The sequence below is a fragment of the Camelus bactrianus genome, chromosome 2, assembly GCF_048773025.1.
Source record: "Camelus bactrianus isolate YW-2024 breed Bactrian camel chromosome 2, ASM4877302v1, whole genome shotgun sequence".
Taxonomy (NCBI): Eukaryota; Metazoa; Chordata; class Mammalia; order Artiodactyla; family Camelidae; genus Camelus; species Camelus bactrianus.
The window spans coordinates 60,580,449-60,592,842 of NC_133540.1; the positions used below are offsets into that span (position 1 = coordinate 60,580,449).

At 35.5% G+C, this 12,394-nt stretch overlaps 1 non-coding gene across 1 annotated transcript; it reads left to right on the forward strand.

Annotated features, from left to right (window-relative positions):
* Window positions 1-3,573: 3,573 nt before the first annotated feature.
* Window positions 3,574-3,736, forward strand: LOC123616508 (U1 spliceosomal RNA). The gene has a single exon (XR_006724525.1). It is a non-coding gene; the product is annotated as a U1 spliceosomal RNA (small nuclear RNA).
* Window positions 3,737-12,394: the final 8,658 nt, after the last annotated feature.

Below are 12,394 nucleotides of genomic sequence, written 5' to 3' on the forward strand. Positions count from 1 at the left end.
CATGTTAAGTATCCTCTTTCTAAAGACATACCCGTCTGTGTGTGTGTATATATTTGCATAACTGATTTGTGTGTCTAACTGTCTATTCTCTCTCTTTAGCTCTCCCATGTAGACGTATACATATACATCCATGTAGATTCAGAATTTTCCACAAGGAACAAAGGGAATCTCATAATGAAAAACAACATTTTTTATGGATCCATGCCAAGGTACCGGATCCTTGTTCTTTTCCAGTTGATTTATCTTAATGACTCTGTCAGGCAAAAAGCCTTTATGAATTCTGCATAATGTCCTATACAATTACAGCAGCCTGCTTGCCTCAGCTTTGCAAGGCTAAGCTTGAGATGATTTTTTCCTCTAAGAATCTCCCCATATTCAGGAACAAAATGAGACCAGTTTCTGCTAGAGAAACATGATTAACAAAAAGGTTTTCTGTTTTTTAAGACTTATACTTACAAAAATTAAACCTGGACAAGTTTTACCAATCTTGCTTTATATTTGAATTTAGTTTTTCATTTCTTTCCTCAGTTCAGTTAGAACTATGCTTTGAATTGGTTTTAAGTATAACTAGATTGAATGTGTTGTCAAAATGTTCCCTCTCAGCCTCATCCTTCTTTAGGGAGGCATGGACAGAGCTCTGGGTTACTCTAATAGTGCTGTCTGATAGAACTTTCTGTGAAAATAGAAGTGTTCTATAATCTGCTCTATACTTTAATATGGGAACCATTGGCCACTTGTGGCTGTTGAGCATTGGAAGTGCCTAGTGTGATGGAGAAATTGAATTTTAAATGTTATTTAAATTTAATTAATTCAAATTTAAATAGCTTCCTATGGCTAGGGGCTACTCTCACAACACAGATCCATATAATTTAAGTATTGAAAATTGCACCAAGATTTTGTCAAAATGCTATTCCTGTAACAAATCGTCCCAAACTTAATGCCTTAAAACAACCATTTATTATTATCTCTTATGACTCAGTGGGTTGACTACTCAGCTGGATAGTTCTCACTTGGGGTTTCTCATGTGGTAATGGTAAGTGTCTTATGGGGTTGGAGTCATTTGAAGGTTCAACTGGACTAGTGTCCAGTATGGCTTCCCATTCCTTGCTTGGAGTGGTCTGGAACAGCTGGGAACTGACCATGGAGCTGCTCCCAGTGGTGAGCCTTGGTTTTCTCACAGCATGGTAGTCTCAGGAACTTTTTGCAGTGTCTGGCTTCCTCTAGAGTGAGTGTTTGAAGAGACTTAAAGTGTTTAAAGAGAGTTAAAGAAGTAGGTGCTTCCATGTTCTTCCAGCATGGGCACTGGCCCAACATTGCTTCTTCTGTGACCTATTGGTCAAAGCAATCACAGAGCCTTCCCACACCACAGACACTACCTCTGGATGGGAAGGAGGTAAAAAAACCTGTGCCTATGTTTAGTTCTTCACAGCTGTTCTGTGAAGTGACACGGTCTCCTAAGTTGGAACAGCAGAGAATGTGAAGGCAAACGCATGTACTTTCCTTCTCTGCCTGACCAGTAATGTAATTTCAACTGCCTATTTCAAGGCCAAGAAATGACAAGAGCAAAGAATTTTGTGCTTTTGATGGAGGCTTTTGATGATGTCTAAACTGAACTGGGGACCTCAGATGAGAGGAGAGTGATTTTATTCTAACTTAGGACTCAACTTCCTGAGAAGAGCAAGCACCATTGGCTGAGGTAATTTTCACAGTTTTAAAATGATTGCAAACACCAAATTCTAGCTAAAAGTCCTTTCCACACTGCCTGCATGTAAGTGCCGTTTTTATCTGTGAATATGTAATGATTATATTAAATTTTTTTTGTTGTTACTGCAGCTTTAGTGGCTGAGGTTGTCTATTTATTAATATTTTTTTTGCCACATTCAGCATCAAGTTGATCTTTTCTTATGAAAGTTTAATAATCTGATAGTAACAAACTGATCAGTTTCTCTAAGTGCATAAGCTTGGTGTATCTCTGGATTTCTCATGATACTCTGCAGACATGCTTGTTCATTTGATTTGTGCTTCATTATGCATTCAAAGCATTTCTTCAGTTTAACATCAACTTTCTTCAACTTTAAAACATGTGCATGGATACCCTTTTGTCAGTCAGCTTCCACCCGTCTTGTCCAAGAATATTATGTTCAGGTGAATGTTGCTTCTCTCCTTAAAAGCTGACTGCATTCCAGGGCTGCCGTCAATAATTTCATCTTGCAGGTCAGCATTAATCAATGATGTTCACATGACACCATGTGATGACCTGGGTCTAGGTCTCTGTGTCATATGGAGGATCAGTAATTCCATCAAATGTAAGGCCTTTGGTTTGTTTTGGGAGTGCTCCCATATCCAGCGACTACGTTGTCAAATGGTCTTCTGGAGGACCTTCTTGTGCTTTTATTGCGTTTTCTGCTCTTTGTTTCTTCGATCTTTATAACAGAAAGTGTTTCTTAGATAATCAATTCAGCAAGGCTTTAAGATCTCTCTTACAGAAGGTAATCTGGCTGTGTAGGGCTTCCTTGATGCACACCACACGGATCAAAGGAGTGCTCTTCTCATCACTCTCTGGGGCCAGATTAAGGCATGACTGGTGATTCTTTGTTCCATCCATTCCTTGCCTCTCCTCTGCTGTCATCTCCATTCTGATCCCATAATAAGTCACATAACCCTATTCCTTTAGGCCTTGCATTAGTCTGTTTCAGTTTCATTTGCTCTGGCAGTTACAGCTAAAGTTATGGTCCTTTTTATTATCAACAGCCATGGCTTCTGGTACCTGGCAGCACCTTCTTAGCAAGGAAAGAAAGGGATGAATAATGAGTATAGTTCTGGGGCTGGAGATACTTGGCAGAGTGGGGAAACCAGTGCCTGGGAACTGAAATGCCACCTGTTACTCCCATACCCCAGGGGATTTCAGCTTCTCTCCATCCTCACAACTACCATCTCTTACAGACCACCAGCAACTCACCCACTCTTCCCCCCTCCCTCTTCTCCCCATCTACTGCCTGAACCACCGTCTGAAAATATGTATCTGGTTGAGTCACTCTCATCCTCCCATTATTTCCCGTTGCCTTTAGCATAAAGTCAAATACCCTTACCATGATCAGAACACTGCGCACTTGTCCAGACTCCTCTCTCACCATCTCTCTCACACAAACTCAGCCCCAGCCACACTGAAAACTTGGAAACGACTTGAACTCACATTCTGTTTCTACTCAGGGCTTTTTTTCCATGGACACGGTCCTTCTTCCAGTGAAATGCTTCTCCCCACTCTTCTAGCCTACTCCCACATTTCTGTCCCTGGTAAGTCTTAGTTTAAATACCACTTTCTTCAAGATATCATCTTTTCTGGCTAGATTAGGCCCAACTCTTATACACCTTTTTCTTTATCATGCTCAGTGCACTCAACACCATTGATTCTGTTTTTGTTTTTTCCTAGAGTGTAAGTTTTGTGCAGGTAAGGACCATGTCTAATTTATCCACTGTCACGTCCTCAGAACATAATGCAGTGCCTGGACCAGAATAATGAAAAGTTGAATAATTATGCATGATAGAAACATCTCTGATAAAAACTTACTGTTAATACTTACCTGGCAGGGTAGATGCCTGATCACGAAGGTGGTTATCCCAGGGTGAGGCTCATCCATTGCACTCTGGATGTGCTAACCCCTGCTATTTCCTCAAATGTGGGGAACTCTACTGCATGATTTGTGGTAGTGCGGGACTGTGTTTGAGCTTTCCCCTGGAAAAAAAATCTTACTGTTGAGCATTACTCTCAAATAAGAAACTATAATGCAAGTAACTGTCAACCTGACACTCTTTGTAAGAGATTTCATTTTTATCAACAATAAAAAAAATGTAAAAAATAAAAAAATAAAACTTTTCCAAAAAAAGTTAATCATATTCCCTGCCTTCAGGTTCAATGCTTGCAATAAAGAGTAATCTTTGAAATACAGTTTATAAATTCACAGTAGTGACACTGCCTGAGATATTTTTAGATAATCGTAGTAACCCAGGTACAGAGAAGGTCATAAGTCAAAAGTGACAAAGAAAAAAGAACTCTTCTTTTGTAGGAAGCCTTGATCCTCATTTTGCTTTGCTGGACTTTGCTATGTACGCATTGCGCCTGGCCAACCCCAGCTTTACATGAAAGGGCTTCATCAGCTTTTAAAAAACCATATGGTAAAAACATTTACACACATTTCTTCTGATACCTTCAGGCACTGCTGAGCAGCTGGTATTAATGAATAAGAATGGCCAGTGAAATCATGGTATGTTGTTGCTAGGAAGGAACAGTTTATAGCCAGGAGAATTATAGATTACTAGGCAAGAACACACAGGAATAGAAGGGATGTGATTCTGCATTTCATCTATTTTTGGCCACCTGTACTGCTTAAGGCAATACAATGCTGGGCTGATTAGCGAGTATTAATTCTGTTCCTACTGATGGTGGTCCTGGGAGATGGGACCAATATCTTCAATACTTACTGAAAGTATTTCAGAGCCAATCAGAGCCAATGTCCCTAACTGAAGCCACTGAGGGAGCTATGAAAAGAGACCCCTGATTAAACAACATTTTATAAGGTTGTTTCTTTAGATTTTCCGTCTTTCCTTGCAGAAAACATTTATTTCCTCCCATTTATATACATTAAAATTTTTTATTACATTGAGACACAATTCCTCCTATAATCTTTTAAGAGACTCAGTTCCTACCATAACCCAGATGTAGGAATTTCACCCTGTCTGCATGGGATCCTTTCCAGCTTCATACAGACTTTGATGCAAAACTCAGTCCTTTCACCAGGTTCCACAAAAAAAAAAAAAAAATCCAAGCATACTTTTGGGTAGTTTTGGTAGTTTTCATATTATTCTGCATTTCCCTTTGCAACCACCTGATTAATACAGTCCAAGTGTTTCCTTCAGAGCCCTGGCCTCCAGCTCCATCTCCCTTATCCTTTGCCCGGGCAGTGCTTAGTCCCTCCAACTCCTCTTTTTCTCCTCTGTATTATTCACAGCAGCGTCCATTTGAAGAAGGAAACCTGGCTGAATTTGACCCATAGGCTTTTAAAAAAGAGTTTTTACAGCAGATGTTGTTGATCAACAATAGATATGATAAAATTTTCACTAATCTGTATACTAGACTATGTTGGAGTTGGTGTCTTCTCTTCCATGTGCTACTTTGTCTCTTTTTTCCCTATCTCCTACTTGCTGACAATTTGATTTAAAAACAAACAATTTGGCTTGGATGATTTGATTCAGGTTTCAGAAATAATAAAAAATTCCCTAAAGGGAATTTGAGTGTGAAGCTTTTCCTTCTTAATACTGTTCTTTTTGTATGGTTGGCAAAAATTATAGTATAAAGCAATTAAAGTACTTAAGCTGGTTCTATACACACATGGCTGTGGGAGTGTTCCCCTGGTCCTTCCATCCAGCTGTCTGTCAAGAGTTTTTCCTTCTTCTTTGGAACTTAGGCTGTTCTAGAATATTGCAAAAAGATTATCGAAAATGGACAGAAACGACAGGAACCAAACACATTCTTAGAATTTGGACAGATAGAAATTTCACTGGGCAATTTTCAACCTAAGTTCCGCATGTTGCTGCAGGGAATTTTTTAATCAGATATGGATGGAAAGGATAGTTATCTTGGCTTTTGATAGAGGCTATAAAATGTGCTATACACGTTTTAGGTTTTATTATTACTGTTATTATAAAACGCAATAAAAGAATTTTTGAACACACGTTTTAGATTTTATTATTACTGTTATTATAAAACGCAATAAAAGAATTTTTGAACAAACAACCAAGCCAGAACCCAAAAGAGGTTCTAGAAAGTGAGGTTTGTGGAAACTGAAATCAACTTGGATGATGGCATTATGGAAAGTAGATACAGATTTCAATGGCTAACACTTAGGATTTTGATGTCTGCTGAGAAAGAGAAGGCTATGTTGAAGGCCCTATGGGAATGAGAGTTAGAGTTGAATATATTAAATATATAATAACAATCGTCAACATTTATTGAGTACCTACTAGGTACCAGGAAAATTTTGAAACAGTATTACTGTTTGAAACTCCTAATATTTAAAAAATTATTTATTTATTAATTTATTATTTTATTTATTAAACTATAGTTAACTTACAATATTGTGTTGGTTTCAGGTGTACAGCTTCAGATTCTTTTCCATTATAGAGTATTACAAGATAGTGAATATAATTCCCTGTGCTATACAGTAAATCCTTATTGCTTATCTATTTTATGTATAGTAGCTTGTATCTGACTCATATACCTATTTTTGTGCCATTGCCATGCTATTTTGATTACTGTGGCTCTGTACTTTTGTTTGAAGTCTGGGAGGCTTATGCCTCCAGCTTGTTCTTTTTTGTTTTTTTAAATATATTTTTATTGGAGTATAGTCAGTTTACAATGTTGTGTCAATTTCTGGGATAGCACAATACATCAGTCATATAAGAACATACATATATTCTTTCTCATATTCTTTTTCACCATAAGTTACTACAAGATATTGAATATAGTTCCCTCTGCTATAACCTCTGGCTTTGTTCTTTTTCCTCATTGTTGCTTTGGCAGTTATGGGTCTTTTATGGTTCCATATAAATTTTAGGATTATTTGTTTTAGTTCTGTGAAAAATGTTACGGGCATTTTGATAGGGACTGCATTAGATCTATAGATTGCTTTGGGTAGTATGCCCATTTTATCAATGCTAATTCTTCCACTCCAAGAGCATGGGATATCTGTCCATTTCTTTGAATTATCGTCAGTTTCCTTTATCACTGTTTTATAGTTCTCAGCATATAAATCTTTCACCCCTTTGGTCAGGTTTACTCCTAAGTATTTTATTTTTTTTTTGATGCAGTTTTAAATAGGATTTTTAAAAAAATTTCCCTTTCTGAAAGTTAATTATTCATTTATAGAAAAGCAACAGATTTCTGTGTATTACTCTTATATCCTGCAACTTTGCGAAATTTATTTATTAGTTCTACTAGTTTTTGTTTGGATACTTTAGGGTTCTGTATAAAATATCATGTCATCTGCATATAGTGACAATTCTACTTCTTCCCTTCCAATTCGGATGCCCACCCCCCCCCTTTTTTTTGTCAACTGCTGTGCTTAGGACTTCGAACACAATGTTAAATAGAAGTGATGAGAATGGACATCCATGTCTTGCTCCTAAATTAGAGGATAGGCTTTCAGCTTTTCAGTGTTGAGTATGATGTTAGCTGTGGGTTTGTCATGAATGGTCTTTATTATGTTGAGATGTTTCTTCTATAACCTACTTTGGTTAGTGTTTTTATCATGAATGGATGTTGAATTTTGTTAAATGCTTTTTCTGTGTCTATTGAGGTGATCATGTGGTATTTTGATTTTGTTAATGTGGTATATCACATTGCAAATACTAAACCATTCTTGGGTCCCTGGAATAAACCCAACTTGATCATAGTGCATGATCCTTTTTATATATTGTTCAATTCAGATTGCTAATATTTGTTGAGGATTTTTGCATCTATACTTATCAAAGATATTGGTGTGTAATTTTCTTTTTTTTTTTTTGTGTAGTGTCTTTGGTTTTGGTATCAGGGTAATGATGGCCTCAGAGAATGAATTTGGGAGTGTTCTATCCTCTTCAATATTTTGGCATAGTTTGGGAAGGACAGGTGTTAGTTCTTCTGTATAGGTTTGGTAGAATTCCCCTTTGAAGCTGTCCAGTCCTGTACATTTGTTTGCTGAGAGTTTTTTCATTACTTATTCAGTTTCACTACTAGTGATTAATCTGTTCAAACTATTTGTTTCTTCTTGATATAGTCTTGGCATGTTGTATGTTTCAAAAATTTGTCCATTTCTTCTTGGTGGCATATAACTATTCATAATATTATCTTATTTTTTTTTATATCTTTGTGGTATCAGTTATTTTCTCTCCTCTTTCTTTTCTTTGTTTGGGTCCTTTCTCATTTCTTCTCAATTAGCCTGACTAAACGTTAACCGATTTTGTTTAGCTTTACAAAAAAACCAACTCTTGGTTTCATAGATCTTTTCTGTTGTTTTTTTAATCTCTCTTTATTTTTCTCTCTGGCATATATTATTTTCTTCCTTCTGCTGATTTTGGGCTTTGTTTGTTCTTCTTTTTCTAATTTTTTTAGGTGATAAGTTAGGGTGTTTGAGATTTTTCTTATTTTTTGAAAAAGGCTTGTATTGCTATGAACTTCTCTCTAAGGACTGCTTTTGCTGCATCTCAGATTTTATATGGTTGTGTTTTCATTGTCATTTGTCTCAAAGCATTTTTTTAATTTTTTGATTTCATCATTGACCCACTGGTTTTTAAGCAGCATGTTTTTTAATGTCCATGTAATTGTTTTTTTCTCATTTCTTTTTCTTGTGATTGAGTTCTAGTTTCATGCCGTTGTGGTCAGAAAAGATATTTGAAATAATTTCTGTCCTCTTAACTTTGTTGAGGCTTGTTTTGTGTCCTAGTGTGTGATCTGTCCTAGAGAATGTTCGATGTGCTCTTGAAAAAAATGTGTATTCTGTTTTTTTTTTTTTTTTGATGTACTGTCTGAAAATATTAATTAAGTCTAAATATTCTGTTGTGTCATTTAGATCTCTGTTGTCTTATTGATTTTTCTGTCTGGAGATCTGTCCACTGATGTCAATGGGTATTCATCCATGTCTCTTTAATTTTTCATTTGTATTTGCATAAGTGTTATATCATTTAAAAATGTTTATTTTCTATCTCTTTTTTCTCTGTGTAATATTCTCAGATAAATCTTGCAATTCATTCATTCTACTTTCAGTTGTATTTAGTCTAATATTTAGCTCTCTCATGGAGATTTCTTTCCCAAATTATTCTTTCATAACTCCTGGATTTCTAAGATAATAACAATATGTACTTCATACTTCATAGGTATGTACTTAAAAGTATTTAGAGTTTTACAGACATATAGATCAATAGAACAGAATAGAGAGACCAGAAATAAACCCACACACCTGCAGTAAATTAATCTTCAAAAAAGGAGGCAGGAATATACGATGGAGAAAAGACAGTCTTCAGCAATGGTGTTGGGAAAGTTGAACAGCCGCATGTAAATCAATGATGTTAGAACACTCCCTCACTCTATATAAAATGTAAACTCAAAATGGCTTATAGACTTAAAAATAAGACAAGTCACCATGAAACTCCTAGGAGAGAATATAGGCAAAACATTCTCTGACATAAGTTGTATTAATGTCTTCCTAGGTCACTCTTCCAAGACAATAGAAATAAAAACAAAAATAAACAAATGGGACCTAATCAAACTTATAAGTTTTTGCATAGCAAAGGAAACCATAAACAAAACAAAAAGACAACTTACAGACTGGGAGAAAATATTTGGAAATGATGGGACTGACAAGGGATTAATTTCCAGAATATACAAACAGCTCATACAACTCAATATCAAAAAAAAAAAACCCCAAACCAAAAACAAACAACTCAATCAAGAAAAGGGAAGAAGACCTAAATAGACATTTTTCCGATGAAGACTTATAGGTGCCCATCAGGCACATGAAAAGATGCTCAACATTGCTAATTATTAGAGAAATGGAAATCAAAACTGCTATGAGGTATCACCTCACACCAGTCAAAATGGCCATCATTAGAAAGGCTACAAATAGCAAATGCTGGAGAGAGTGTGGAGAAAAGGGAACCCTCTTAACACTTGGTAAGAATGTAAATTGGTGCAGTAAATTGGTGCAGTTGTTCCAACCCAACACCAATGGAAAATAGTATGGAGATTACTTAAAAAACTAAAAATACAGTTACCATATGATCCAGCACTCCCACTTCTGGGCATATATCCAGAAAAGATGAAACCTCTAGTTCAAAAAGATAAATACACCCCAGTGTCCATAGCAGCACTATTAGCAATAGCCAAGAATGGAAGCAACCTAAATGTCCATCAATAGGTGACTGGATAAAGATGTTGTATGTATACATATACATGCAATGAAATATTACTTAACCATCAAAAAGAATGAAATGTTGCTGTTTGTAGCAACATGGATGGACATAGAGATTGTAATACTAAGTGAAGTAAGTCAGAAAGATAAAGACAAATATCATATGATTCACTTACATATGGGATCTAAAAATGATATAAATGAACTTATTTACAAAACAGAAACAGACTCACAGACATAGAAAGCAAACTTATGGTTACTAAAGGGGAAGGGGGAGGGATAAATTAAGAGTTTGGGACTAGCAAATACAAACTACTATATGTAAAATAGATAAACAGTAATATCTTACTGTATAGTGCAAGGAACCATATTCAATATCCTTCAATAAACCATAATGGAAAAGAAGATGAAAAAGAATATGTAGTATGTATAGTTGAATCCCTTTGCTGTACACCAGAAACTAACACAATATTGTAAATCAACTATACTTCAATTAAATATTAAAAAGAGAGAGAGACATGGAAGGTAGAGCCCAATATATGTATAATATGGGTTCTGAAAGGAGGGAAGAGAGAAATAAAAGGGAGGAAATATTTAAAGGGATAAGAGAGAGTTTTGGTTGGCTCTCAGATGATGATGACCACCAAAATCCAGACCTGTCCACAAACTGTCCCCTAAAACTGTAAAATAAAAATGGAACACAGTGGAACCATAAATGACCCATGCCACTAGTATTTCTGGGAGACAGAGAGTATCACAAACTTCAAAATACCTTATAAGTAGAGTAATAACTACCAATTCAAGGAGAGCTACCACTGCCTTGGCTAGTCTGTAGGTACCCAGGGTGGGACACAGGACACAGGAGTGTGGTGGCCATAGATGTAGTATAGGTTAAAAAAAATTTCCATCAATGAGTCTGATAATGAGGGTTACAATGTTGAACTAAGTTCTAAGATTCAGTTTATAGCAGCAGCCGTAAAGAGGGGGCTTGAATGTGAATGAAACTGGAGGTAACAGCCTTATAGAAACATTGCTTTTGGATAAAAAGAGGTAAATAGAGAAAATGTGGCTTCCCCTGAAGGGATAGCAGAGAAAGAAAAGGAAGTAAGAGGGAAGAATTAAGAATCACACAGAAATTAAAAGAAAAAGAAAATACACCAACTCCTTTCTTTCAGCCTAGCAGTCTTGTTATACACTGAAGTAACTGCACTTCATTCTACTGAAAGAGGAAGGTGATCTTGAACAGGTTAATCATAATGCCTAACACAGAAAAAATCAGGCTAACTCCATAGTCAAGTATTGTAAGAAGAAAATATAAGTGAAAATCAAAATATTTCAACTGATTGAAAATTTCCACAAAGAATCAATCAGTAAATAAGAGAAAACTATAATATAATACTCCACACAGAATTTAATATCAAGCAAGCATTTGGAGCAATTAAAAACCAAGTTACAACAAAAATTTATGTAATAAGAACAGAAATGATGAAAAATGTAAGAAATATAATGAGGGTTGATTGAAACTGGGAAGAAAAAAAGGAAAAAAAAAAAGATTAAATTACAAGGCCCAATGGAGAATAGGCTTAAATGACAATTTAATAAGAGACGTTTTTAACAGGTGGGAAAACAGCCAAGAGAAACAATATAAAGAAAAAAGTAAAAGGATCAACAAAAGTGATTAAATTAAAAGACAATGAAAATCCAAATCAAGTATAATTGGAGTTACTGGAAAAATAAAATAAAACATAGCAATTAAACAAAACTAGAATTTTAAATTTTAATCCAAGAAAACTCTATGAAAATTAGGGAAAACCTAAATTTAATATTGAAAGGGCCCAGGGTGAATCTGTGAAAGTGACTTGAAACAATGAACTCTGTGACTTCAGTAAAATTGCTAGACTATAAAGACAAATTAAAAATCATTAAGTACAAATTATTTATAAATATAGGAAAGTTAAATTGACATTAGATTTATTAAAACTTATTAAGGTATAGTTGAGCAGCATTTTCAAGAAACTCAGGAAAAGAAAATGAGAGACAAGTATTTTTCTATCCAGTTGAGTTATATCTTAAGTACTATACTATTTTCTTATGGATGCTTTAACAAATTACTGAAAACTTGGTGGTTGAAAATAACAGAAATTTATTCTCTTAGAGTTCTAGAGGTCAGCAGTCTGAAAATTAATGTTTTGAGTCGACCATGATGTCTGTGTAGTCTTGAGAGAAGGATCCTTCCTGCCACTCCTAGTTTCTGGTGGCACTTGGCATTCCTTGGATTGTAGCTGCATCATTTCAATCTCTGCCTCTGTTTTCACCTGGCCTTTTTTCCCTGTGTCTCTCCGTATTTCTGTGTCCAAATGTACTTTTCTTTTCTCTTACAAAGACACGAGTTACTAGATTTAGAGCCTACTCTAAATCCAGGATTATTTCATTTGGAGATCTTTGACTAATTA